Source organism: Triticum aestivum, chromosome 2B (genome assembly GCF_018294505.1).
Source record: "Triticum aestivum cultivar Chinese Spring chromosome 2B, IWGSC CS RefSeq v2.1, whole genome shotgun sequence".
Lineage (NCBI taxonomy): Eukaryota > Viridiplantae > Streptophyta > Magnoliopsida > Poales > Poaceae > Triticum > Triticum aestivum.
The window spans coordinates 39,511,021-39,520,890 of NC_057798.1; the positions used below are offsets into that span (position 1 = coordinate 39,511,021).

A 9,870-nucleotide genomic window follows, 5' to 3' on the forward strand; every position below is an offset into this window, starting at 1 on the left:
GACTTTTGCAATAAGTATGAGTTCTTTATGACTAATGTGAGTCCATGGATTATACGTACTCTTACCTTTCCGCAATTTGCTAGCCTCTACGGTACCGTGCATTGCCCTTTCTCACCTCGAGAGGTGGTGCAAACTTCGCCGGTGCATCCAAACCCTGTGATATGATACGCTCTATCACACATAAGCCTCCTTATATCTTTCTCAAAACAGCCACCATACCGACCTATCGTGGCATTTCCATAGCCATTCCGAGATATATTGCCATGAAACTTCCATCATCATCATATACATGAATTGAGCATTCTTTGTCATATTGCTTTGCATGATCGTAAGATAGCTAGCGTGATGTTTTCATGGCTTGTCCGTTTTTTTATGTCATTGCTACGCTAGATCATTGCACATCCCGGTACACCACCGGAGGCATGCATATAGAGTCATATCTTTGTTCTAGATATCGAGTTGTAATATTGAGTTGTAAGTAAATAAAAGTGTGATGATCATCATTATTAGAGCATTGCCCCAGTGAGGAAAGGATGAAGGAGACTATGATTCCCCACAAGTCGGGATGAGACTCCAGACTTTATGAAAAATAAAAGAGGCCAAAGAAGCCCAAATAAAAAAAGAGGTCAAAGAAGCCCACCAAAAAAGAAAAAAGAAAAAATGAGAAAATAAAAAAATGAGAGAAAAAGAGAGAAGGGGCAATGTTACTATCCTTTAACCACACTTGTGCTTCAGAGTAGCACCATGTTCTTCATATAGAGAGTCTCTTGAGTTATCACTTTCATATACTAGTGGGAATTTTCATTATAGAATTTGGCTTGTATATTCCAATGATGGGCTTCCTCAAATGCCCGAGGTCTTCATGAGCAAGCAAGTTGGATGCACACCAACTTAGTTTCCAATTTGAGCTTTCATACACTTATAGCTCTTAGTGCCTCCGTTGCATGGCAATCCCTACTCCTCGCATTGACATCAATTGATGGGAATCTCCATAGCCCGTTGATTAGCCGCGTCGATGTGAGACTTTCTCCCTTTTTGTCTCTCCACATAAACCTCCACCATCATATACTACTCCACCTATAGTGCTATGTCCATGGCTTGCGCTCATGTATTGCGTAAGAGTTGAAAAAGCTGAAGCGCGTTAAAAAGTATGAACCAATTGCTTGGTTGAAACCGGAGTTGTGCATGATGGGAGTATTTTGTGTGATGAAAATGAAGCATGGCCTAACTGTATGATATTGTAGGGATAGCGTTCTTTAGCATTGATATTTTAAAAGACATGATTGTTTGTTGGGATGCCCTAAGTATTATTGTTTTTATGTCAAATGATAGACTATTGCCTTGAATCACTCGTGTCCTAATATTCATGCCATGATTAGACATATGATCAAGATTATGCTAGGTAGCATTCCACATCAAAAATTATCTTTTTTATCATTTACCTACTCGAGGACGTGCGGGAATTAAGCTTGGGGATGCTGATACGTCTCCGTCGTATCTATAATTTTTTATTGTTCCATGCCAATATTCTTTAACTTTCATAACTTTTGGCAACTTTTTATACTATTTTTGGGACTAACATATTGATCCAGTGCCCAGTGCCAGTTTCTGTCTGTTGCATGTTTTATGTTTCTTAGAAAACCCATATCAAACGGAGTCCAAACGGGATAAAAATGGACAGAGAATTATTTGGAATATTTATGATTTTTGGGAAGTAAAACCAACGCGAGACGGTGCCCGAGGGGGCCAGGAGACAAGGGGCGCGCCCCATGGAGGCAGGCTCACCTTGGACTCTCCTAGGCACCCTGTAAGGCTGTTGATACTCTTCTTTTGCCGCAAGAAAGCTAATTTTATGACAAAGATCTGGGCGAAAGATTCACCCCAATCGGAGTTACGGATCTCCGGATATAAAAGAAACGGTGAAGGGGAAGAATCTGAAAACGCAAAAACAGAGAGATACATAGAGATATATCCAATCTTGGAGGGGCTCTCGCCCCTCCCACGCCATAGGAGCCAAGGACCAGAGGAGAAACCCTTCTCCCATCTAGGTAGGAGGTCAACGAAGGAGAATAAGAAGGGGGCTCTCTCCCCCTTGCTTCCGGTGGCGTCGGAGCGCTGCCGGGGGCCATCATCATCACCGTGATCTTCACCAACACCTCCATCATCTTCACCAACATCTCCATCACCTTCCCCCTTCTATATTCAGCAGTCCACTTTCCCGCATCCCACTGTACCCTCTACTTGAACATGGTGCTTTATGCTTCATATTATTATCCAATGATGTGTTGCCATCCTATGATGTCTGAGTACATTTTCGTTGTCCTATCGGTGATTGATGAATTGCTATGATTGATTTGAGTTGCATGTTTTATTATTGGTGTTGTCCTATGGTGCTCTCCTGTCTCTCAAGTGTGAGGGATCCCCGCTGTAGGGTTTGCAATATGTCCATCATTTGCTTATGGTGGTTGCGTGAGTGACAGAAGCACAGACCCGAGTAAGTAGGTTGTTTGCGTATGGGATAAAGGGGACTTGATGCTCTAATGCTATGGTTGGATTTTACCTTAATGATCTTTAGTAGTTGCGGATGCTTGCTAGAGTTCCAATCATAAGTGCATATGATCCAAGAAGAGAAAGTATGTTAGCTTATGCCTCTATCTCAAATAAAATTGCAATAGTGATTATCGGTCTAGTAAAGGAATCAATTTCTTAGGGACAATTTCACAACTCCTACCACCACTTTTCCACACTCGCTATATTTACTTTATTGCTTCTTTATCTAAACAGCCCCTACTTTTTATTTATGTGCTCTTTATTATCTTGCAAACTTATCCAACAACACCTACAAAGTACTTCTAGTTTCATACTTGTTCTAGGTAAAGCGAACACTAAGCGTGCGTACAGTCGTATCAGTGGCAGATAGGACTTGAGAGAGTATTTGTTCTACCTTTACCTCCTTGTTGGGTTCGACATTCTTACTTATCGAAAGAGGCTACAATTATCCCCTACACTTGTGGGTTATCAAGACTAATGCCACACACACACAATTTCCATCATATCTCCCAATTATCATATCACACACACATAAACATATTTCCATTTTGCAAAAGCATGAAATTTTAATCACCTCTATCTCGAGATCGAGCACACGGTGGAGATGATGATGTAGGGAGATCAAAAGTGCACAAAGCTCTTCTTGACAAAGATAGACCTAGTTAGGGGGCAAATAAGTCACTTAACTTAATGCTACATCTACGTAGCTAGCTAATTTGGGAGGAGACAACTTCAACTAGTGGAGGGGGAGGGAAAAAGAGAAAGGAGATGCATTAATGGAGTGGTGTAGTTAGCTAGGAGTAATGAAGAGAGAAAAAGATAGGTAGAAGAGGGAGAGTAATGGGGGAGAAGTATTGAGGAGGAAGAAGAGTGAGAGAGGGAGGATGTGGGAGGTAGGGGAAAGGGAAGAGAGGAGATGGGGGAGGGGAGGACGGGTGGGAAAAGGTGGTGGTGTGTTGCATCTTAGCAGTAGCGCGGGAGGAAAAACGCGCTACTGATAAGAGCGTAGCAGCAACACAATTTTCCCACACGCGCTACTGCTAAGCGGGGCCAATCGTGTGGCCAATTTCAAAATTAGTAGCAGCGACGTGTGTAAAAAGTGCACTACTACTATTGCATTAGCAGTAGAGCGTGTCACGACACCGCGCTGCTGCTAAACTTAGGTTGGTGGATACTGTCGGTCGATATTTGTAGCAGCGCGGTTTGGCTAGCACGTGCTACTACTAAATTCGTATTAGTAGCAAGTTCTGGCTACCCACGCTACTGCTAGCTTCTTTTTGTGCCGCGCTGCTGCTAACATTCTCTGAATAAGGTTTTCCCTAGTAGTATGAGACACATACCCATACCTCGCACCTAAGCTTAACATCTAAAGCCGGAAGCCCCGACCGAGCCATCTACCAGGTCTGGGGTTCAAACCGGTCTGACGCACTCACATGTGTCGTCGCCGCCATCTTTCACTGGTCCATCTTCAGAGCAGACTGAGGTGACAACCTTGGCAGGTCCTCCGCCATCGACGCCACCACGACACCAAACGACGACCTCCACCCACGTGAGCCTTGGCAGGTCCTCCGCCATTGACACCACCACGACGCCAGCCGACGACCTCCACCTACTCGAGTCCATCTCCAAGCAATAGACGTAAATCCATGCTAGGAAAGGGCCGCATCACCGCCGTCACCCACCACCCACAAGCGCCACCCAACCCCAAGGTTCCCAAAGCAGCGCCTTCAAGAAGGGAACGGCGCCGTGAACACTGCCGCCGCCCAACAAAGTTAGGGCTTTCGCCCGGGAGACCTAGGGGAAGGTGAAGTGAGGAGATCAGTCCATGCCGACGCCTCCAAGGAGGGAACGGCGCCCTCAAGCGTCACCGTCGGCGCGGCCGGTCATGGCCGGCCAGGGATTTCGCCCGAACTAGATCTCCACCACCAGCAGCACCTCCTATACAGAACCGAGACCGAGAGGAAGCGCGGCCCGACCAGGCTGACCTGCACGCCGAACAGGGGAGGAAGGGAGGCGCCAAATCGCGCACACCGACCGCCGCAGAAGCCGCCGCCGGCCGCCAATGACCACCGATCCTGCCGCCCGCATGATCGGGGCACCGGATCCACCACCCGCACGGTTGTTAGTCGGCCGTGCCTTGCCAATGAAGCCACCGATCCAGATCCGAGGTTCCCCACACAGGAGCAGGGCAACCGAGTCCCTGCCGCCACCATCATTATTTGTATTTCACTTACTATGGACCAAATCCACGGGTCAGAAGACATCGTGCGACTCTTCACAATGTGACCTCACTCATTCTCAATATGGTTTTAGGATGCTCAAGTATATTTGTTTGCAATTAGGTGGTTTTTTTAGGAAACAAGATTCAAATAAAACTCCAGAAGCAAACTAAATATCCTAAAAATTAACATCTTCCAGTAAATAATTGAGCAAAAACCAAAAAAGCAAAGATTTTCTACTCATAAATTGGGAAAGGGATCATCCATCAATAAATAAGAAGTCAAAAACTTGGATAAGAGACTACTATAACAAACACTTCATTTACTCAAGTTTGAACAAACATTCCAAAAAAATAATTCCAGTACAAAAGTATCAACCTGGCAGCTAGTTCTTATCAGTAGTTGTAGAACTTGGCCGGCCATAATCGCCCAAAAATTTCAAATGCAACATGAGATATCAAACTGCAACAGCTATGGTATTACTCTTATTGCAAACTGTTTTTCACGTCACACATTATGTCTTCACACAAATAAGCATGCAGGAAAAGCAGTGGGTAAAGGGACAGGGGATTTTTCACTATAGTAGAGAAGGCCTAAAAAAGACGTTAAGGTTTGCAGTTCATCAAGTGATGCAGATGAACGATATATGAATATATCATCACTAAATCACAATCAGCAACTGCAAGCAACGGAACGTTTCAAGGAGCATAGGAAACTGATCGACACAGGTTACTTTACACGGCAAGTCAAAAATATCAGCTGATTATTCTGGTGCTTACCAGGCACCAAGCCTCAAATTTGACAGAGCATCGCAAGGGCAGCACGGCGAGCAACAGATACCGCCACACTTCACAGTTTGCATCAAAAACAGATCCACTTCACAGAAACTATAAGCTCAGCAGGCCTCCTCCTCCACCGACGTCACCGTAAACGGGTCCTCAAAGTTGAAATCTGCCCCAATTTTGAGGCTCCAAGCATCGCGTCCTGCAGGATGGCTACTCCAGATGATGCACTTTTGGCAGGATTTACTCTTCATGTTTCTAGCGCTGTATTGCGCCTTGACATACGCCTCGTCCTCTGAGAACGGCGTGGAGCTTGGATTGGCCATGAAAATAGCTACCATCTCCAGCGCTCGCGCACTCTGAAAGACATACTCCAGGAAGCCAACCTCGCCTCGGTCCCCTTTGAACTCACGGAAAGTCATCACGTTGATGCGCGAGACGACGTTCTCAATGGGACCAGACTCCTCCCAGAACTTGACGGTGAGGTGGTCACCAGTGGGTTTATCACATTTATCACTCTGCAAAAAAAAAAGAGATTAAATCGGTCAACAGCTGGGAAAGCATCTGAAGAAGGCTGACATGACAAATAAAACTAGTTATGTTGTTGCAGAAATTACAGATCAATAATACATCCATGCATTAAACCAGCACAAAGCACAAAGTAGCCTACTGGAACAGAAAAACAACTGTACTGGTGTTGTCACTATATATACAGCCTCTCACGTACCACAACTTAAAAAATGAGCCAGCAAATTTCACTCTACCATGGAGGTCTTAAACATGTGAACTGTTTGCCAGATGTGAGCCATGAGAACCAGTTAAGAATTAATTACTTGATCGAAGACAAGTGCCAGACATTTTGCAATTACCGAGTGCCATTACAGCACAAAACTCTAGCCTCCAGGAAACTGGTAGTTTAATCGGTTTGAAATAAGCATTGCATGCCATCTACATTTCACAGTAGTAATACTACTAGCTAGTATGAAGAACACATGCCAGAAAAACTGAAACAAGAAAATCTGGACATACCAGAAAATCGAGAAGCAAAGCAATAGAAATCACGGTGCTATGCGTACGATAATTTGCATCCGATTTTGATATGACACTGTACATCGGGCAGTTATGCGTGGTAGAGAATGCAGGACTGCGGCCGGATTCAGCGCTGTACAAAGATCAGACCCCATATTGTCGTATGCATAGTAGTTTCGAAACCAAAATAATGACACGATGAAGTGTGGGACGGCAAAACTTCGGTAATAAATGTCTTAACATAAACAGATGAACAAGCAAGCCCATAATTCTAATTTCTAAAGGCGTATTCTAGTCTGCGTGCATACAGATGACCTGATGGCTGAGAATAAAAACCAATGCTTGGCTTTTCTAGCTATCCTGGTCAAGTATACCTAGTCATGTTGGTGATAGTATCATCATCCTATCCTATTATTCACAGGCAAATTACTTAGCCTAGCATGCATAACTACATACATGGCTCACATTTCACAGTGGAAGAAAATAAAGACTATAAAGAACCCTAATGATAATTGACTGTACAGATCTATGCAAATAAGTGAGAACACCATAAGCAACAAAATCTGGGAAAAAACTTTCAAGTCACGTGCAGAGTAAATTATCAATATCTCGTAAACAGAGCAAGAATAAGCTCAAAAGAATCCGTACGTAGTTCCTATTCGCTGTATGGAAAGAAAAGGATTGACAAGGCAATTGTATTTTTATACTATTATGGAAGACCTTTTTTGAGAGCGCATAGAGCATTTTTGCAGCTAAGACTCAGAATGTACACCACATACAGAGCTAACTGCTCAGAACTGAATACTGCAAATTATACTGGTCCATAGCTAAATGCTGGATCCAATTTGTAGGAGATGTGACAACTAGGAACCTCAATGACAACTCTATGTTTCAATGGATGAAAGTACCAGAATGTACTAATACTAAATAGCCTAGTAGTCCAGAGAAGAAAAGAAGAAGAATGGTAAGATATGGGCATAATTCATGGACAGCAAATTAAGATATATGCGAGGCTGCAAACTTCTGTCCGCAATGGACAACTTTAGTCTTAACAACATTTTATCAGATATGTTCTTTAATAAGAATTTCCGGACGTGAGCTACAATAGCCTCTTTCTATAGTAAATTACTAGGAGATAAATTTTTAAGATCCTGATATGATAAAACTAGCGTACTAGGATCAATAGAACGATTGTGGTGATACTAATACCACAAACTGTCTGCTTGAATGTGCTAATTACCATGTGTAACTTACATATAAGTCCGAAATAAGCATTGCATCTGTTACAGTACCATAGCGCAGATACTAGTAACTTGTATGAATACAGTGAGAAACGCTAAAACAAGAAAATCTGGACATACATAAAGAAGCAAAGCACTATAAATCAAGGTATCAGAATAATAATCATTGTACCACAAGAAAAACCTCTTACCAAGTGTCATAACTCTAACTGTGTAGTCTAGTCTACATATCTAGATTGTCAAGAAGACTAGATGGTGGCTGAGAATAAATGGCAAGGCATGAAAATTAACCTATAATAACTGGTCAAATATGTTACACGTCTTACATTACAGTGGACAAAACCAAAAAGAGCATATAGCATATAATTAAAGATCTATCACAATGACTGACTTGAAGTATGCAATCAATCATAAAGTGCAGTCTCTCCGCAACCACATATAAAGAGCTTATCACAACCAGCAACAATAAGCAGAACATGAACTCGTAATGCATACCACAATATGCAGTCTCTCAGCGCTGGGAAAGCATTTGAGGAAGGTGGGCACCATCTTGACGTCATTGCGAACCCCGAAACGCACATTCAAAGTCAGAATCTTCACGCTTGTGAGCATGGCACTTGCACTTCTTGCATTTATCCCAGGCTGAAATTTGACGAATTCAGGAAGGAACATCACACAATTGAGTCATCGGTTGATAATATTTGCTAACTGAATGAACAAATGGAGACTGATAATATTTGCTAACTGAATGAACAAATGGAGACGGGAGATGTACCATGATGACTGTCTCTCCGACCTCTAGGACCTGCCCTGGCTCTAAGTACCCGAACGTGCGCAGCTTGGGAGCATCCACAATCCTGAGCCTGGTACACAAGTCACGGGCGGTTTTGCAAGATTGAATCAGGATGAGCCTCTCCAGGCGCGGAGCCTTGACCACGGCGATGTCCTCCAGAACAGAGCCGCAGATTTGCACGCACCGCAGGCTCTAGCTGACGAGACGTAGGCGCAACCCGCCATTGATGCATCCCACGATGTTGAGGACCTCCAGGACGGGGCTCCTGGCGACCAGGGAGTCGACGACGCCGTGCTCCATTTCCATGAAATAGAGGCCGAGCTCGCGGAGGCGGGGAAAGGAGGCGCCACGCAGGGCGGCCGTGCCCGGAAGCTTCCAGATGCCGAGGTAGAGGCGGGTGAGGGTGGTGATGGTGAAGAGCGAGGCGGGGAGGGGCACGTCGAGCGGCCAAGGGCGGTTGACGAGGACAAGGTCCTGGACGCCCTTGGTGGCGAGGAGCTGGACCCAGCGCGCGGGCTTGGCCTTGTACGCGTCCATGTGGCTGCAGATGAGGTGGACGCAGCTGAAGGGGCCGGGGTGCGTTTCGAGGATGCGAGAGACGGCGGCGGTGACGGCCGGCGTGTTGGACGGCGTGGGGCTGAAGTCTTGGGCTTTGGGGAGGAGGTGGATGTCGACTAGGACGAGCGGCGTGGAGCGCCAGAGCGCGCGCCAGCGGGAGGAGAGCGCGGCGGTGCGCGCGGCGTCCCTGACGGGGAGGCGGGCGAGGATGTTGCGCAGGAGGTCCCGGGGGAGGCGGCTGATGCGGTCGGCCCGGCGGGCGGCGGGGAGGGCGGCGAGCCGCGCGCCGTTGTAGAGGGGGTAGTCGGGGGAGGCTTTGGTAGATGTACGACATCATGAACTCCACGGTCTCCTCCATCTTGTGCCGGTCGGCGCCATGGCGCCGTGCGTCGGCGGCCGTCGTGACCTGCTCCTGCTCGGCCATGGCCAACGGCGGCGCCGGCGAGGGTTTGGGGCTCGGTTGTGAGTGGTGTGTGGAGGCGAATGGTCGGTGCTCGGTTCTGCAGTGGTTTCGTGGGCCTAAGGCCTTATACAATGGGAGGTGCTTAAAGAGATGCTTAGAAAAATAAACCGGGTTTTTCTAAAGCATCGGTGCCTATTTCTACAGAAGAGACGCTTAGTTAAGCGTCTATCCTGTACAAATAAGCACCGGTGCTTAAGAAAAGCATGGTTTATTTCTCTAAGCACCTCCCCTAAGC

The 9,870-nt window shown here is 45.8% G+C and overlaps 1 pseudogene; it reads right to left on the minus strand.

The window, feature by feature from the left end:
* Nucleotides 1-5,664: 5,664 nt before the first annotated feature.
* LOC123038891 (F-box/FBD/LRR-repeat protein At1g51370-like) lies at nucleotides 5,665-9,509 on the minus strand (annotated as a pseudogene).
* Nucleotides 9,510-9,870: the final 361 nt, after the last annotated feature.